This window comes from Aythya ferina (genome assembly GCF_964211825.1).
Source record: "Aythya ferina genome assembly, chromosome: W".
In the NCBI taxonomy this organism is placed as follows: domain Eukaryota; kingdom Metazoa; phylum Chordata; class Aves; order Anseriformes; family Anatidae; genus Aythya; species Aythya ferina.
Window position 1 is genome coordinate 14,331,102 of NC_140313.1, and position 19,127 is coordinate 14,350,228.

General features: G+C 46.8%; 1 long non-coding RNA gene across 1 annotated transcript; it reads right to left on the reverse strand.

Moving 5' to 3' along the window:
• Positions 1 to 5,531: 5,531 nt before the first annotated feature.
• Positions 5,532 to 9,363, reverse strand: LOC311426398. Its single transcript, XR_014686707.1, has 2 exons — positions 9,280 to 9,363; positions 5,532 to 5,658 (listed from the first exon to the last, which is right to left on the reverse strand). It is a non-coding gene; the product is annotated as an uncharacterized lncRNA (long non-coding RNA).
• Between the last annotated feature and the right edge of the window lie 9,764 nt (positions 9,364 to 19,127).

Genomic DNA, 19,127 nt, shown 5'->3' on the forward strand with positions numbered 1-19,127 from the left:
GTTTTTGTTTTTCTCTATCACACTGTTGTTGTTGGTCTGAACTATGGCTTACTTTCAAAAATTTAGTCTCAGCAAGGCCATGACAAGTCAATATACACAAGTAGTCTTTATATTTTTCTGCAATCAAGAAAAGATTTTCTTAGATCTGACTAGTAAAGTACTAGATCTTATTTCTAACAAGAAGACTGCATAAAAGGTGTATCAAAAGGTAGGCTCAGAAGTGGAAAATTCCAACATTAGTCATCAGGTGTCCACATGTAAACATAATTTTCTTTATAATTCTAAGTAGTCAGTGGTGATAATCATTTCTTGTGGCTCAAGAGTGATTTGAAAAGTGGTGTAGTGGTTTAACCTGGCCGGCAGCTAAACACCACACAGCCGTTCGCTCACCCTCCCCCCTCCCCTGGCTAGCCACCCCTATATATTGTTTAGCATGACGTCAGATGGTATGGAATACCCCTTTGGCTAGTTTGGGTCACCTGTCCCAGGCGTGTCCCCTCCCAGCTCTTGCTGCACCCCCAGCCTGCCTGTTGGCAGGACAGAGCAAGAAGCAGAGATGTCCTTGGCTTGGTGTAAGCACTGCTCTGCAACAATTTAAAAGTTGCCCCTAGGGAGTGCGAGCAACCAGGAGCGCGGCGAACAGGACGGGCAAACGGCGTGGTGCGTCGAAGGGCGTGGCGCGGCAGTTTGCGCGGCAGTTCGCGCGGGCAGGGCGAGCGGGGGCCATCGTCGCTCTGTTGCAGCTGCCTCTCCCTTCGGTGCTTGTAACCTGCTTGCATAGAACCTGACCATGGTATCAACCAGGCAGAAAAACGTGGCCTCCGCATCTCGTGTGGCATCTCCAGCCACGGTCACCAGTGTGGCTACTCAGACGGAGGGCTCGGGGAAACACGCAGCCGTCCAGGTCCTGGGCTGCAGAGTGTGCCCCAGCCTTCTGTCGGTCTCCGACAGCAGTGGTGGGTATGCCTGTGGGAGGTGTGCCCAGGTTGAAGAACTGCTCAGCCAGGTAGCGGAGCTCCGGGAGGAGGTGAACAGGCTCAGGAGCATCAGGGAATCAGAGATGGAAATTGACTGGTGGAGGTGCACTCTACCCTCTCTGAGGCAGGCTCACGAGCCTGCCACAGCACAGGCGTCTCCTGTTATGCAGAAGACGGAGGTTCCCTCCTCCTGCCAGGCAGCGGAGACCTAGATCAAGGGGGAAATGGAGGCAGGTGCCTATTCGGGGTGGTAGGCGAGCCCTCTCTCTGCCCACCTCACCTTCTCATCTGCCCTTAAATAATCGATATGAAGGACTAGAACAAGACAATCTGAATGACAAAGTAGATAAAAACCCGTCCCAGTTGGAGGGGGCGCCTAAGACAAGGCGACCTACACATCGCATTGCCACATCATCCTTCAAAAAAGAAAGAAGGGCTATTGTTATGGGGGGCTCCCTTCTGAAAGGGACAGAGGGACCGATATGCTGACCGGACCCAACCCGCAGAGAAGTCTGTTGCCTCCCTGGGGCTCGGGTGAGAGACTTTGCCAAGAAAGTCAAGCGCCTGGTACGGCCCACTGACTACTACCTGCTACTGGTCTTTCAGGCTGGTAGCGATGAAGTAGCAACGAGAAGTCTGAAGGCGATCAAAAGAGACTTTAGGGATTTGGGGCGACTACTTAGAGGATCAGAGGCGCAGGTTGTGTTTGCCTCTGTCCTTCCGATAGGGGGGATCGAAGCTGAAAGGTGTGCTGTTCACATAAACTCGTGGCTTCGAGACTGGTGTGACCGGCAGAACTTTGGGTTCTTTGATCACGGGAAGGTCTATGCTACACCGGGCCTGATGGCACCGGATGGGATGCGCCTCTCTCGGAGAGGGGTAAGGATCTTTGGTCAGGAGTTGGCAGGGCTGATAGATAGGGCTTTAAACTAGAGTCGAAGGGGGAAGGGGCTAAAACCAGGCACGCCGGTGAAGACCTAAGGGATGGTACGCTAGAATCAGAGGGGCTGTGTGCCAGTGAGGTCCTTTGGTCAGATCCACAAGGTGCTGAGTGTAAGGAGACGCACCTGAAGTACTTCTACACGATCGCACGCAGTATGAGGAATAAAATGGATGAGCTAGAAGTCCTGGCCCAGTCCCGCAACTACGACATCATCGGCATAAGCGAAACCTGGTGGGATGAGTCCTGTGACTGGGGTGTTGCGATAGATGGTTACAGGCTCTTCAGGAGGGACAGGCAGGGTAGGCGAGGTGGTGGGGTGGCGATGTATGTGAAGCAGGGGCTGGACTGTGTGGAACTTCAGGTCGGCAATGGCAAAGTTGAAAGCCTCTGGGTAAAGATCAAGGGACGAACGAATAAAGAGGATGTCGTTGTGGGAGTCTATTACAGACCGCCTGGCCAGGACGATAGCGCCGATAAATTATTCTTTACAGAACTAAGAGAGGCCTCGAGATTAACTCCCCTTGTCCTTATGGGGGACTTCAACTTGCCAGACGTTAACTGGGAGTGCCACACGGCTGACACGAGCAAGTCCAGGAGGTTCATGAAGCACCTAGATGATAACTTCTTGGTGCAGGTGCTAACGGAGCCAACTAGGAAAGGTGCCCTCCTAGACCTGTTGCTAGAAAACAGAGAGGGTCTGGTGGGAGATGTGGTGATTGGTGGCCGCCTTGGTCATAGCGACCATGAAGTGGTTGAGTTCAAAATTTACGCTGACAGAAGGAAAAGTGCCACCAAAACCTCATCCCTAGATATGGGGAAAGCGGACTTCAGGCTGCTCAGGGAACTAGTCAGCAAGGTCCCCTGGGAAACTGCTCTTGAAGGCCTCGATGTCCACCAGTGCTGGTCATTCTTTAAGCGATGCCTCCTAGAAGCACAAGATCAGGCAATTCCTAAATATCGCAAGTCAGGCAGGCGGGGCAGGAGGCCGGCGTGGCTGACCAGGAACATTCTAATGAAGATTAGGCGGAAACAGAGAGTGTTTCACTACTGGAAGGAGGGCCAGGTGTCATGGAAAGAATACAGGGATGCTGTTCGTGTTTGTAGGGAGAAAGTTCCTGTGGCCAAAGCACACCTAGAGTTGAAGCTGGCTGCGTCTGTGAGAGAAAATAAAAAGGTTTTTTTTAGATATGTGAATGGAAAAAGGAGAACTAAAGAATACATAGGGCCGCTCCTTGATAGGGAAGGTCTCCTCACAGACAATGACATAGGCAAAGCAGAGACGCTTAACGCCTTCTTTGCCTCTGTCTTCAATGCCAATGATGGGCTTCGGGACCCAGGGTGCCCTGAGCTGGAGGACCGGGACGGTGGGGATGACAAACTCCCAACCGACCCTGAACGTGTGCGGGATTTGCTACTCCACCTGGATCCCTACAAGTCCATGGGTCCGGATGGGATTCATCCCCGGGTGCTGAAAGAGCTGGCGGACGTCATCGCGGAACCTCTCTCAATTATTTTTCAACGATCCTGGGAATTTGGAGTGGTCCCGGTAGACTGGAAGCTGGCAAATGTTGTGCCGATTTTCAAGAAGGGTCAGAAAGAAGACCCTAGCAATTACAGGCCTGTCAGTCTCACGTCAGTGCCTGGTAAAATCATGGAGAAGATGGTTCTCGAACTTATTGAGGCGCACCTGGGGGACAAAGCAGTCATTGGTCCCAGCCAGCATGGGTTTGTGAAGGGTAGGTCCTGCCTAACTAACCTGATTTCCTTTTATGATAAGATCACCCGTATGGTGGACCAAGGGAAACCAGCTGATGTGATTTTTTTGGACTTCAGCAAGGCTTTTGACACGGTTTCCCGTAGGATCCTACTGGACAAAATGTCCACCATACAGCTAAATAAAAACATCATACGATGGGTGAGCAATTGGCTAACGGGCAGGGCCCAAAGGGTTATGGTAAATGGGGCTGCGTCAGGCTGGCGGGCGGTCACCAGTGGGGTCCCTCAAGGCTCCATTTTAGGGCTGGTACTTTTCAATATTTTTATAAACGATCTGGATGTAGGAATAGAAGGTATTTTGAGCAAGTTTGCTGATGACACCAAACTTGGAGGAGTTGTGGACTCGAATGAGGGTGGAAAGGCCTTGCAGAGGGATCTGGACAGGTTGGAGAGCTGGGCGATCACCAACCGCATGAAGTTCAATAAGAGCAAGTGCCGGGTCCTGCACCTGGGATGGGGAAACCCTGGCTTCACGTACAGACTGGGCGATGAGACGCTGGAGAGCAGCCTAGAAGAGAGGGATCTGGGGGTCGTGGTAGACAGCAAGTTGAATATGAGCCAGCAATGTGCCCTGGCAGCCAGGAGGGCCAACCGTGTCCTGGGGTGCATCAAGCACGGCATCGGTAGTAGGTCAAGGGAGGTGATTGTCCCGCTCTACTCTGCGCTGGTGCGGCCTCACCTCAAGTACTATGTGCAGTTCTGGGCACCACAGTATAAAAAGGACATGAAACTGTTGGAGAGTGTCCAGAGGAGGGCTACGAAGATGGTGAAAGGCCTGGAGGGGAAGACGTACGAAGAACGGCTGAGGTCACTGGGCCTGTTCAGCCTGGAGAAGAGGAGGCTGAGGGGAGACCTCATCACAGTCTACAACTTCCTCGTAAGGGGGTGTCGAGAGGCAGGAGACCTTTTCTCCATTAACACCAGTGACAGGACCCACGGGAACGGGGTTAAGCTGAGGCAGGGGAAATTTAGGCTGGACGTCAGGAGGGGGTTCTTCACAGAGAGGGTGGTTGCACACTGGAACAGGCTCCCCAGGGAAGTGGTCACTGCACCGAGCCTGTCTGAATTTAAGAAGAGATTGGACTGTGCACTTAGTCACATGGTCTGAACTTTTGGGTAGACCTGTGCGGTGTCAAGAGTTGGACTTGATGATCCTTAAGGGTCCCTTCCAACTCAGGATATTCTATGATTCTATGATAATTAAAACATCGGGGTGTTATCAGCACTCTTCTCATCCTAAGCCAAAACATAGCATTCTACCAGCTACTAGGAAGAAAATTAACTCTGTCCTAACTGAAACCAGGACAAGTGGATAGATAAAACACTTGTAATTGCTTCAAGTTAGGTGAACAAAAAAGAAAATGTAATCTCCTATGCCTAAATGAGAAATTATAATTTATAGTCTACAATCAATACGCCCACGCTCTGTGACCCTACTATAATGATGTGCTCCAAACAATTTCCATAGATGTCTATTTCTGTTACCACCAAAGCTAGAAGTGGAATTATCTCCCATTTGTTGCTTTTTCCATTTCATGCCATACCCATGGGAAAAGAGGAAATATCTTAAGCATGATAAAGTATTACAAAATGAAATATCTCCTTCTGTAACCAAATTACTTGGAAAGTCTCCAAGCAGGCATTCTGCTGCCTAGGCAGTCCAGCACATATGCAAAGGCAAAGACACAAGGTGAAGAGGAAGAAGTAAAGACTAGTACAGGGGTCTTGTAATAATCTTTTGCCATTGTCTCTGGGCTTATGTCTCCCTGCCTGGGTCAAAATATTCTGTGTCCTCTTCCTCCCTCAAAGTGAAAGAAAATTAAAAGGTAGCCAACTTTTCCAAACAATGGTTTTATCACAGTTTTGTTTGAAGATGACAGGTGTCATACCATCTGCACTTTAAGCTGGAAAAATCTTTGAACTCATCCTCTTCACTTGGCAGTTTTTCAAATTTGCAATCACCTGAAACACAGAAATAATCTGTCAACAAAAAGCATCAGAAAGGTTGGAGAGTGCCCTGAGTTATAATTCCAGAAAAGAGAGAGGACAGCTGTTCTTATAGCTATTATCCAAAGAAATGTTGTCAGACACCTGAGGCTAGAGGGCACCAATGCAGACCCCACCCTACAGTGTTCACTTTGAAGAACACTGTGGAAAGGATTCCTTTGAGAGTTGAAATCTTGCATCTCTTACAGCTGTTTCAAGCTCAGAGGTTTGTTGTGTGATTGACTTCTTATGACCTCCATCCATTACCAAGTTGCCTCAGAGTAAAGATGCCTCAGAGTTAAGAGCTGATTTCTTAAAAATGTATATCAAACAGCTTACATATATATCAGTTTATATATATAATTTATAATTTAAATAATTTAATTATGTGTATATATATATATATAAAATACCTATCACCATGTTGATAATCACTCTTTGGAAACAGTCTGATTGTAGAGGTAAGAACAAGAGTTGGTTGGCTTTTTAGTACCTCATACATGTATGTGTATGTGTGTGTGTATTTATCTGGATGAGCTATGCAAGAGTTAGTTATTGCAGGATTATTTTCTTTGTCAAATGTTTTGCAAATAAAACTGGCTTGATAAATTTCCTATGAACTTCACCAAGTGGACTTTTTCCAGTGGACTTTGGTACTTCAGTTGTGAAAGACATAAATGAGCCTGAAATCAAACACTGTTAAATTATTATCATTCCTGAAGTAGCATGTTATTTTTACCATTTACCATGTTGAACCAGTGTAGTTATCACCAGTAGCTGTTTCCATCAGTGATAGCCTGGCTTTATGCACTTTATTCTTTGAGAAGATAAAGAAACTTACACAAATAAGTACACCAAAATTATTGTTCATCCTCCTTTTTCCTATTTCATATTTTCCATTAAAATGGTCAGAGAAAGTGTCTGTTTGTGGATAAATCATCATATCATATAAATAAATAGAAGACATGGTTTAATAAAAAATATTCTGTCTTACTGTAAAATATGTCAATAATCTTTATGTCAGACTATTCCTAAAGCAATATATACCTAAGCAGAGTGACAGCAACAACAGTTGGGAAGTAGACTGTGAGCAGTAGGATGCATTGTTTAGTTATTACCTGAATTAGTAACAAAATGCAATGAAAGCATATGTCAATATGATAACATTATTCCAAACAAATTGTTTGGTTTAGAGTTTAATTAAGTGTCAATCTGTATCTTTGGAAAGATTTTGAGATCCAAAGAGCATTGTATAGTTAAGAATATAAGAAAAAAAAAATATTTAACCTCTGTATAACTGTTAATCTATAAAAATGCTTTATGGAGCTCATTTGCATTGTTTTATGTGGAAATATAAAAGATCTTGAAAAACAACAACAAATGCTTGATCTTATTGTGGTAGTGAGGTACTATCTGATAGTGAGAAAAAGTAGAGAGGTCTATAGAACTTTTAACCTATTTGATAATGTGAATCAGTTCGTTGGTTCTTTGTGCTTGTTTAGCTCAAAAAAGGTATTACAGACATATACAAATTTTTATGGTGTATTACTGCTCTGGTATAAGTTGTTTTTAAGCCAGTGGAGCTGAGGGATCTAGAAAGCTGCCTCTTTAATTCCTCTCATCTAATTCAGTAGCAAAATGTAAGAACACTTATGCCCTCAGACTTCTTGTTTTGGAAACAGTAACTCTTCAGACACCTTCTGTCAGGAGATAACTCCTGAAACTTAAATGAAACTGAGATGTTCAATTTATTTCAAGAGTTGACTAATAAATCCTTCATGTATCATATATTGTTGCAGCTTACTGTGCAAGAACTTGATCCCCCTCACTATCTTTCAGTTTGTTCTTAATGAAAGCCTTCTGAAATCCTTTACAAAACCATTAATGTTTTTAATATTGCTCCCTTTCATTTTACACACTGTTATAATCTTCAATGCCACTGTTGATTTTCACAGAGCTCTCAGAAAAAAGAAAATGTCACTGAATCTTGAAACCTGCTAGAAAGTTTTGTTAACTTGGATTATCTGTGTTTCAGGCACTGAACAAGAGTTGTCCTCTATTAATCTGTGGCTTGGAAACCTTTCTGCTTAAGAAGGAATAAATTCACAGCAATTCTGCATCCAAGTTTTACTACAGTCAGAATTTTAAGAGAATATGTTAATATGCAAAGCTGCATGACTTTGAAAAGAGAATCTGTTAAACTCCTGAACATTCCCAAGACACAATCCCAAGATACAATTTCTGGAAGGCTACCTAATCAAGAATTTAAGCCACAGTAACCACCTCTCCTTAACCTTAGAGCACCTGGCAGTAGCAGATGTTTTCAGGAGCTTATTGAAGGAACAATAAAAAGGCTCTTTTGAAAACCTCTGTTTTCTTTCAGTGGCTTAACTGCTTGCAGATGTATGTACTGAATCAAAATCTTTAACTTACAACTGAAAATGAAAACTCCAGAGAGCATTGTAATTGGATCTTCCTGTTTCCCCAAGGCATCCTAGAACCTTGGCAAGTAAGGACCTGTGGTATAAACAGGTATATTTTTTTTGTTCACATTCTTGCTACCTGAATGTCACATGTACGTGCAAGCTCTTTTAACAGTTGGAGATGATATCAACATGAATCACAAACTGACCTTCACTATTTTGGAAAAAACAGGGCACTTTTTTTTTTTTTAACAAACAAACAAACAAACAAAAAATCCTAATTTATTATTTTTTTAATGTATTTTTCTTTTCTCCTTTCGCCATGCCCTTAACTTTCAAAATACTATACATGGTAGTTCTTGTCTGTTAATGCTGGAAGGTTACAAAAATTTTAATAATAAATAAGTTAAAAGAAAGAGACTTAAAACTCGCAAGTATATTAAAACCATCTTGTTGTCTGAAGCCTACCAGAGACAAACATACTGATCCCACTGACTAGAGAAAGGAGGAAGAGGAAGAAAAATCTGCCTTAGCTGTATGTCTAAGGCAGAGAACTTACAAGTGGGAGCCTAGGTCCGTATTGGTAACAAATGTTCAAATCAGCACGAAACTGCTGCTTGTGATATTAATCCCTAAGAATATTTCAGGACTGGTCAGGTAAGTTCTAGTACTGTTGAAGGATTTTTGAAACAGCAAAGATCCCATGACTTGCTGCAGCTGAGCAAACCAAGCTACCAGGACGACTATGAGAAGTTCCCACCACAGTGTTCCCACATCGCCCAATTGAGGAATTTAGAAAAATATTGTTGCCAGCAGCTGGCTTCAAGGACAAGGTCTACGTGACTGCTAATCACAAGGGGGTTGTTTTCTTGCAGGTGGGGTTGTTTTCTTGCAGTTGTTTGTCTGAGTGCTTTTGACCAATAATCTTGTGTGAGACACTATCTGCCCCTCTTAAGTTTGCTATAAAAGTTAGGCTATTCGGGTAATAAAAGAGAGCATGATCTGACCATACTAGTGTCTGTCGTGTTTTCGGCCGTTCTTCCTGCAACATATGGCGCCTTAACAGGCTGAGACCCGCAGATGCTGAGAGACCTGACAGACGCTGAGAGAAGCTGAGAGCCTAGGAACAGAGACATGGTTATACGCGGGACGCTGAGAGAATCGGAACACAGACCCGTACAGACGTGATGAGACGCAGAGACAGAGGAATCGCGGTGAGACGCGGAGCAGAATCACGGTGAGACGCGGAAAAGTGAAGTATCGCGGTGAGACGTGGAGCAGAATCGCGGTGAGACGCGGGACATCCGGAGCCGAGTTGCTACGGGAGATCGGAGACGTCCGTGGAAACGGCAGACAACCGCCACCGTGTGGCGAGTTGGCACATAGCAGAGGGATGGAGATCACGACCCTGTGGCTCCTCTGACGTAACCACGGAGGAGGAAGCAGCTATCCAGCTTCTCTCTAGTATTCTCTCTAAGACAGTTGTATCTTGCAAGGTAAAAAAAAAGATCAAATCTTTGGTGCACTGGGCTCAGAAGTAGGGTTTTCTGAAGGAAATCCCTCTAATGTTTAGCCCAGATGAGTGGCAGCACGTAGCAGATCGCTTATGGGATAAAGCCATCTCAAGTGGACAGCTAGATAAAGATGTAAGTGGGACATGGCAGACAGTGATTGATGCGCTGTGCGGTATGAAAACCGAACAGCAGTTCGCTATGGTGACGCAAGATTTCTCAGTACCATCTGGGACTGACAGAACGCCGAGTACAAAACCTGAGACCTCAGGAACGTGGCTGGCACGATCTTTTTCATCGGTTCCTGCACCCACCCCGGTTCAGGGTATGACCTCTCCAATAAAGCAATCAGCGGCAGAAATAACTGAGGGACTATCGGAGCAGAGTGCTGATGGGGAGTGGGGGCTGCCCTCCCCACCCCCCGCGCAGGAAAATCTTGATGCAGCTGCGCTGCCGGCATCTGCGCCACTGCCAGGCAGCAATAAATCCACTCGGGATGCTTCGCCAATGAGAGGTGCAGCAGCAGGTTGCGAAAATCGACCTTCAATGGAGGAGCTGTTCCAAGAACTGCTAGAGAAATTGGAGAACTTAAAAATTACAGATTCGGAGGAGCTTCCACTCTCGTCTGCCCCCCCAGAGCCGACTCCCTTATTATCCGTCGCTACAACACCATCGGCACCAAGGAGAGACAAGTGCTCCAACATCATACGTGATGCTTTCATAGAAGGGCATAGGCATGCTACATCCTTGGCCTGCCCTATTATTATCGACCCTGTGCAAGGCACCAGATTGTGGCAGCCACATGACTGCAAGCTTCTACAACAAGCTTGAAAAATGGTTATGGACTATTGTTTACAATCCCAGGTGGCTCGACAGATAATGGATTCAATGGATTTTTCAGGCAAAACCAATGTGTCCACTTGACTGTCGAAACTTGGCGCGCTTATTGTTAACTCCTTCCCAATTGTTATTGTTTGAAAGGGAATGGTTGCAGTTAGCACGGGGGGAAGTGGGTCGACTATGTCAACCGGGGTACCCTCTGTATGGGATTACTGCAGAGATGTTAACGGGGATGGGTCCTTATCTCAATACCCAGATTCAGTTGCAGTTCCCTGCAATTATTCACCAAACAGCTGCACAGCTCACACTGAGGGCTCTTCTTAGTCTCCCAGGGGAAAAGAAAGCACCTCCATTTGCATCTGTAGAACAGGCCCCTGGGGAACCGTATGCTAAATTTATCGATCGGTTGCGGGCAGCAATTCCTGATCATCCTGATCTAACAGCGGAGTCTAAAAGCAGTGTGTTTAAAATGCTTGCATTTGATGATGCAAACCCCAAAACTCAAAACATCTTAGTTACACTGCTGAGAACCGCACTGGTAGAGGACAAGGTGGAAAGGGTACAGAGAGCTGATCAGTCCAGGTAACCAGATATGGTGGCATAAGACTGTCAGAGATTTGCTTTTACGTTACCCTCCATTAACAAACAAGCCCCGGCAAAGTGCTATGAATGGCTAGTGCTTCTGCAGGGGATGAGGAATTCCCCTACATTATGTCAATTATATGTGGCCTGGGCATTACAACCAATTTGGACAGCGTGGTGTGATGTAATTATTTACCATTATATGGATAACATTCGGTTTGGTAGGCCAGAATGCTTCCAGGATTCAGATTTAAAGTTTATTTGGGATACTTTGGAAGCAAAAGGGTTGAAGATAGCCCCAGAGAAGGTTCAACAGAAACAGCCATGGCTATACTTGGGATGGAAAATATCAGACTCTACTATTCATCCACAGAAAGGTGATATAACTATGGTGTTACATACTTTGACAGATGTACAAATGTTCCTGGATAATATTCAGTGGGGTTGCCACATTGTACGGATTACTAATGACGACTTAGTTATATTACTACCTTTATTGCGAGGCATGAGTGCAGAGCCACAGATTACACTAACAAAAGACCACCGGCAGGCTCTTTCACAAATAGCTTCTAAGGTTGCAGCCGGCACTGCTTGCAGACATATAGCAGACATTGCACTCTCCTTCCTAATTAGCAATCATGTGTCTCATCCATTTGCGGTGATTGGTCAGTGGCAAAAAGAAAAGGGGGAGAGTAAGGGGCGACAAAGACAGAAACGGTATCAGGAGGATGCCACAGACACTAATAGCACGGGTAATAGGAGTAGTCTAAGTGACACAGGTGATGGCAAGGGTGGAATGATAGGGCAGCATTTTTGAGTTCTGGAATGGATTTTCCTACAAATTCAGCCAAAAATAAGTGTTCAAACACAGGCAGAAGCTATCGCAGAGTTAGTACGTGAGGGTTGACTCGGAGTATTGAGATCAGTGGGCAGGAACCAGGAGATCTGCCAGGATCTATTCAGGATCATTTGGAATGGTGTTTACAGCAATCCATACCACTACAAGAAGCTGTGTTAGATTGGTACCTGGGATTGGTACATTCCCAAACTCCAAAGGGGCCTCTCTGGCAAGTTATAAGATCATATAAATGGCAGGTAGTACCACGGCTTTCGTCCCGACCAGTGGTGGGTCGCACTGTATACACTGATGCAGGTGCGGCAAGTAGGAAGGCTGTGTATGAGTGGTACGAGAACGGAATTCCAGAGGAGACAGAGGATTCATTACAAACATTGGCATTGTCTGCAGTTGTTTGGGCTTGTCAGTGCTGGATGCATAAGCCGATTAATATCGTCTCAGGCTCTCTGTATGTTGTCAATGTTGTAAAACAGATAGAGGATGCCTTGATATGGCACACTAAGAGGGACAGATTATTTCTGCAGCTGTGAGATGGCATTCAGGAGAGAACTGCACCTTACTGTGTGTCCTGGTTTCAGTTAGAACAGAATTAATTTTCTTCCTAGTAGCTGGTGGAATGCTGTGTTTTGGCTTAGGATGAGAAGAGTGCTGATAACACCCCGATGTTTTAATTGTTGCAGAGCAGTGCTTATACCAAGCCAAGGACACCTCAGACTTTCGCTCTGCCCTGCCAACAGGCAGGCTGGGGGTGCAGTAAGAGCTGGGAGGGGACAGATCCAGGACAGCTGACCCAAACTAGCCAAAGGGGTATTCCATACCATCTGACGTCATGCTAAACAATATATAGGGGTGGCTAGCCGGGGGGAGGGGGCCGGACTGCTCGGGGTTAAGCTGGGCATCGGTCAGCGGGTGGTGAGCAATTGCATTGTGCATCACTTGTTTGTACATATTATTAGTAGTAGTACTATTATCATCATTGTATTATTATTATTATTATTGTTATTATTTTCCTGTCTTAATAAACTGTCTTTATCTCAACTCACGGGCTTCAGTTTCCATTTCTCTCCCCCGTCCCAGAGAGGGAGGGGGGAGGGTGAGCGAACGGCTGCGTGGTGTTTAGCTGCCAGCCGGGTTAAACCACGACAGTCTTTTTGGCGCCCAACGTGGGGCTCGAAAGGTTGAGATAAGGGCAGATCTGACCAGAGTGTGTTAAACTAAAATTGGTGTAAGTATTAGACCTGCTTAATAGTCACTTGTCATAATGCTGATTGCTTTAATCTCAACTCTGCTGCGCCTGTTTTCCAAATTGAGCATTATAGCACGTTATTTTCCGTATGTGCTCTCTGTCATGTTGTTTATCCTTTCCGGGCCCTGGTTTCAGATCATTATGGTACTGTGTGTTGTATCAGTGGCTTATGAGATGATGAAATATATGGCCATGACTCTAACTTGGTATTTGTACTCAGTAACATCTTCGATTCTATACTTTGGAAACTGTATTTTGGAAACTATTAGCAATTATATCTGTTGCCTTTTTTCATTAGGGAGTCAATCTGTGGAGGGGAAAGGGGAAGATAATTTTTCTTACTTGATCACTCTCCCTTTCTCCTTCACCACCCTCTTATCCTCCGAGTTTATTACAATAGCTCTCCAAGATATTGAATATCCTTGGGATACTCAGACCAGCATAGTCTTGTTGTTCTGCCTCCTGAATGCGCTTCAGGTTCTGCTTAAAGTTAAACAACTACTTAGGAAGCTCATCCGGAGATCTGCCCGGAGGCAGTATAGTTGTGGGTGGCAGGGAGTATGGGAGGATATGGGCAGGCATCTAGAGCAGTTGGCACCCCCAGTGTTTTGGAAATTCACCCCTGAACAACTGCAAAATCCTCAAAAACTGGCAGAATGCTTGAAAAAAAGGTGTAGCGATTCTGGCAGTTCCAAAGTGACACAAATCATTGTAACATGCTGGGGCCTGGCTCATGCCTATCGAGCTGCCATGGATACTGTTATCAACTTAGTGACAGACCCTGAGGCCACTCCAAGTCCCGTGACAGATCCAACGGCCACTGTGACCCCTACGGTGGACTCTGCAGCCGCTCCAGTCCCAGCTTCTGCAGATGCTCCAATCCCAGCTCCTGCAGCCACTCCAGTTCCAGTTCCTGAAGCCGCTCCAGTCCCAGTTCCTGCAGCCGCTCCAGTCCCAGCTCCTGCAGCCGCTCCAGTCCCAGTTCCTGCAGCCGCTCCAGTCCCAGTTCCTGAAGCCGCTCCAGTCCCAGTTCCTGCAGCCGCTCCAGTCCCAGCTCCTGCAGCTGCTCCGGTCCCAGCTCCTGCAGCCGCTCCAGCTCCGGTTCCTGCAGTCGCTCCAGCTCCAGTTCCTGCAGCTGCCCCAGCTCCGGTTCCTGCAGCCGCTCCAGATCCAGTTCCTGCAGCCGCTCCAGATCCAGTTCCTGCAGCCGCTCCAGTTCCAGCCCCTGCAGCCGCTCCAGCTCCGGTTCCTGCAGCCGCTCCAGTTCAAGCTCCTGCAGCCGCTCCAGTTCAAGCTCCTGCAGCCGCACCAGTTCCAGCTCCTGCAGCCACTCCAGCTCCTGTGGCTGGGTCAGAGAAACGAGCTGTAGCAGTGCAAGTCGACCCTGCGGAGGGTATTCCAACCTCTGTGGCAGACCCTGTAACAAGGTCAGAGAAACGAGCTGTAGCAGTGCAAGCTGCCCCTGTAGAGAAGGTGAAAAAATGGTATAGAGATTCAGGTCGTTTAGAACGCAGAGAGTCTTCTGCCAAATCTAGGTATAGAGACAACGGAGACGACAACGACGCTGGGCCATCAAGGGTTCAGGAGGAGGAAGATGAGGATGCCGAAAAATCAACAGTAACTACCCGAAGCCTAAACGAGCGTGAGTTACGAGATGTGCGAAAAGATTTTGGTCGCTGCATAGGTGAGCAGCTTGTCACCTGGCTGCTCCGATGCTGGGACTCTGGAGCCAATTGTGTGGAATTAGACGGCAGGGAAGCCAAGCGACTGGGATCCCTTGCTAGAGACGCAGGCATTGACAAAGCAATTGCAGATGGAGCACAATCTCACAGCCTCTGGAGGCGTCTCCTCTCAGCTGTGAGGGAAAGGTATCCCTTCAAGGAAGAACTTTTATGTCTACCAGGCAAGTGGACCACTATGGAGAAGGGAATCCAGTACCTGAGGGAATTAGCCGTACGGGAAGTGATTTATGAGGATCCAGACCTCAGACCAACATCCAAAGATCCAGATGAAGTCAGGTGTACACGACCCATGTGGCGGAAGTTTGTACGGAGTGCACCATCATCATATGCCAGCTCATTGGCAATAATGGCCTGGAAAGAGGATGAGGAACCCACAGTGGATGAAGTGGCTAAACAACTCCGGCAGTACGAAGAAAGTCTCTCTTCTTCCTTACAGGCCTGCGTCTCAGCTGTGGAGAAACTTTCTGAAGAGTTCCACCAACTTAAAGAGAATCTATCTTCATCCCCACCTGAACCAACCAGTGTCCACCGACCAAAAGAGAACACTGTGGAGAAACTTTCTGAAAAGGTTCACCAACTTGAAGAGAGATTATTCTCCTCCGCACCTGTACAAAGCAGTGTCTCAGCTATCAGGGGTAGGCGTTCATCCACACAAGGAAGACGATATGGTGGGTACTCACCCCGTGCCACCCTGTGGTTTTACTTACGAGACCATGGAGAGGACATGAGAAAATGGGATGGAAAATCTACCACGACCCTAGAGGCACGGGTATGTGAGTTGCAAAAGAAAACAATCAGGAAAAAGGGGTTCTTTGAAAAGTTTGCTGCTCCAACTTCCAGCAGACAGTCCTTCAAACACAGAAACGAAGAAGATTCTGACCAGGATTAGGGAGGCCCTGCCTCCAGCCAGGGGGAGGAAAGGGACAATCGAGTTTATTGGACTGTGTGGATTCGATGGCCTGGCACGTCAGACGCACAGAAGTATAAGGCTTTAGTAGACACCGGTGCACAATGCACTATAATGCCATCGAGCTATAAAGGACCAGAGCCCATCTGTATTTGTGGAGTGACAGGGGGATCTCAGCAGTTGACTGTATTGGAGGCTGAAGTGAGTCTGACTGGGAATGAGTGGGAAAAGCACCGCATTGTGACTGGCCTGGATGCTCCATGTATCCTTGGCATAGACTATCTTAGAAGAGGATATTGCAAGGACCCAAAAGGGTTCCGGTGGGCTTTTGGTATAGCTGCCTTAGAGACAGAGGGCATTAAACAATTATCTACCTTGCCTGGTCTCTCAGAGGACCCCTCTGTTGTGGGGTTGCTGAGGGTCGAAGAACAGCAAGTGCCAATCGCTACCACAACTGTGCACTGGCGGCAATATCACACTAACCGGGACTCCCTGATTCCCATCCATAAGCTAATTCGTCAATAGGAGAGCCAAGGAGTGATCAGCAAGACTCATTCACCTTTCAATAGTCCCATATGGCCAGTGCGAAAGTCTAATGGCGAGTGGAGACTAACAGTGGACTATCGTGGCCTGAACGAAGTGACGCCACCACTTAGTGCTGCAGTGCCGGACATGCTGGAACTTCAGTACGAACTTGAATCGAAGTCAGCCAAGTGGTACGCCACAATTGATATCGCTAATGCATTTTTCTCCATCCCTCTAGCAGCAGAGTGCAGGCCACAGTTTGCTTTCACTTGGAGGGGAGTCCAATATACTTGGAATCGACTGCCCCAGGGGTGGAAACACAGCCCTACCATTTGCCATGGGCTGATCCAGTCTGCTCTGGAGCAGGGGGAAGCTCCTGAACACCTGCAGTGCATTGATGACATTATTGTGTGGGGTGACACAGCAGAGGAAGTTTTCGAGAAAGGGAAGAAAATAGTCCAAATCCTTCTGAAAGCCGGTTTTGCCATAAAACAAAATAAAGTCAAAGGACCTGCACGAGAGATCCAGTTTTTAGGAATAAAATGGCAAGATGGACGTCATCAAATCCCAATGGGTGTGATCAACAAAATAACAGCTATGTCTCCACCAACTAACAAAAAAGAAACACAGACTTTCCTAGGTGTTGTGGGGTTTTGGAGAATGCACATCCCAAATTACAGTCTGATTGTAAACCCGCTCTACCAAGTAACCCGTAAGAAGAATGAGTTTGAATGGGGCCCTGAACAACGACAAGCCTTTGAACAAATCAAGCAGGAAATAGTGCATGCAGTAGCCCTTGGGCCAGTTCGAACAGGACCAGATGTAAAGAATGTGCTCTACACTGCAGCCGGGGAGAACGGCGCCACCTGGAGCCTCTGGCAGAAAGAACCTGGGGAAACTCGAGGTCGGCCCCTGGGGTTTTGTAGTCGGGGATACAGAGGATCTGAGGCCCGCTATACTCCAACTGAAAAGGAGATATTGGCAGCATATGAAGGAGTTCGATCTGCTTCAGAGGTGGTCGGTACTGAAGCGCAGCTCCTCCTAGCACCCCGATTGCCGTTATAAGGCTGGATGTTCAAGGGAAGGGTCTCTTCTACGCATCATGCAACTGATGCTACATGGAGCAAGTGGGTTGCACTGATTACTCAGCGGGCTCGAATAGGAAACCCCAGTCGCCCAGGAATATTGGAAGTGATTATGGACTGGCCAGAAGGCAAATACTTTGGCATATCATCAGAGGAGGAGGTGGGTCGTGCTGAAGAAGCCCCACTGTACAACCAGTTACCAGAGAATGAGAAGAAATATGCCCTGTTCACTGATGGGTCCTGTCGTATTGTGGGGAAGCATCGGAGATGGAAGGCTGCTGTATGGAGTCCTACACGACGAGTTGCAGAAGCTGCTGAGGGAGAAGGTGAATCGAGTCAGTTTGCAGAAGTGAAGGCCATTCAGCTGGCTTTAGACATTGCTGAACGAGAAAAAAGGCCAGTTCTCTATCTCTACACCGATTCATGGATGGTAGCAAATGCCCTGTGGGGATGGTTACAGCAACGGAAGCAAAACAACTGGCAGCGCAGGGGCAAACCCATCTGGGCTGCTGCATTGTGGCAAGACATTGCTGCTCGGGTAGAGAACCTGGCTGTGAAAGTACGCCACGTAGATGCTCATGTGCCCAAGAATCGGGCTACTGAAGAACATCAAAACAACCAGCAGGTGGATCAGGCTGCTAAGATTGAAGTAGCTCAGGTGGACCTGGATTGGCAGCATAAAGGTGAATTATTTATAGCCCGATGGGCCCATGACACCTCAGGCCATCAAGGTAGAGATGCAACATACAGATGGGCTCGTGATCGAGGGGTGGACCTGACCATGGACGCTATAGCACAGGTTATTCATGACTGTGAAACATGTGCTGCAATCAAGCAAGCCAAACGGTCAAAGCCTCTTTGGTATGGAGGACGATGGCTGAAATATAAATATGGAGAGGCCTGGCAGATTGATTACATCACACTCCCTCAAACTCGCAATGGCAAGCGCCACGTACTTACAATGGTGGAAGCAACCACCAGATGGCTGGAAACATATCCTGTGCCTCATGCCACCGCCCGGAACACTATCCTGGGCCTTGAAAAGCAAGTCCTATGGCGACATGGTACCCCAGAAAGAATAGAGTCAGACAATGGAACTCATTTCCGAAACAACCTTATAGACACTTGGGCCAAAGAACATGGTATTGAGTGGGTGTATCACATCCCCTATCATGCACCAGCCTCCGGGAAAGTTGAACGATACAACGGAATGTTAAAGACTACATTGAAAGCAATGGGCGCTGGGACATTCAAAAATTGGGATACGCATTTGGCAAAGGCCACCTGGTTAGTCAATACTAGGGGATCTGCCAACCGAGCTGGACCTGCCCAATCAAACCTGTTACGTACTGTAGATGGGGATAAAGTTCCTGTAGTGCATGTAAGAAATATGCTGGGTAAAACAGTCTGGGCTACTCCTGCCTCAGGAAAAGGCAAACCTATTCGTGGAATTGTTTTCGCTCAGGGACCTGGATACACTTGGTGGGTGATGCAAAAGAGTGGAGAGATCCGGTGTGTACCTCAAGGAGATTTAATACTGGGTGAGAATAGCCCATGAACTGAATTGTACCATGTTAATTACTATATAATACTGTATGTTATCACTACTATAGGTGACTAATTAGAATGTATGGAAAAGAGTGTAACCTGAGCATGACATAAATAGTATGGAATAAGGGGTGGATAGATGTCCTGGTTTCAGTTAGAACAGAATTAATTTTCTTCCTA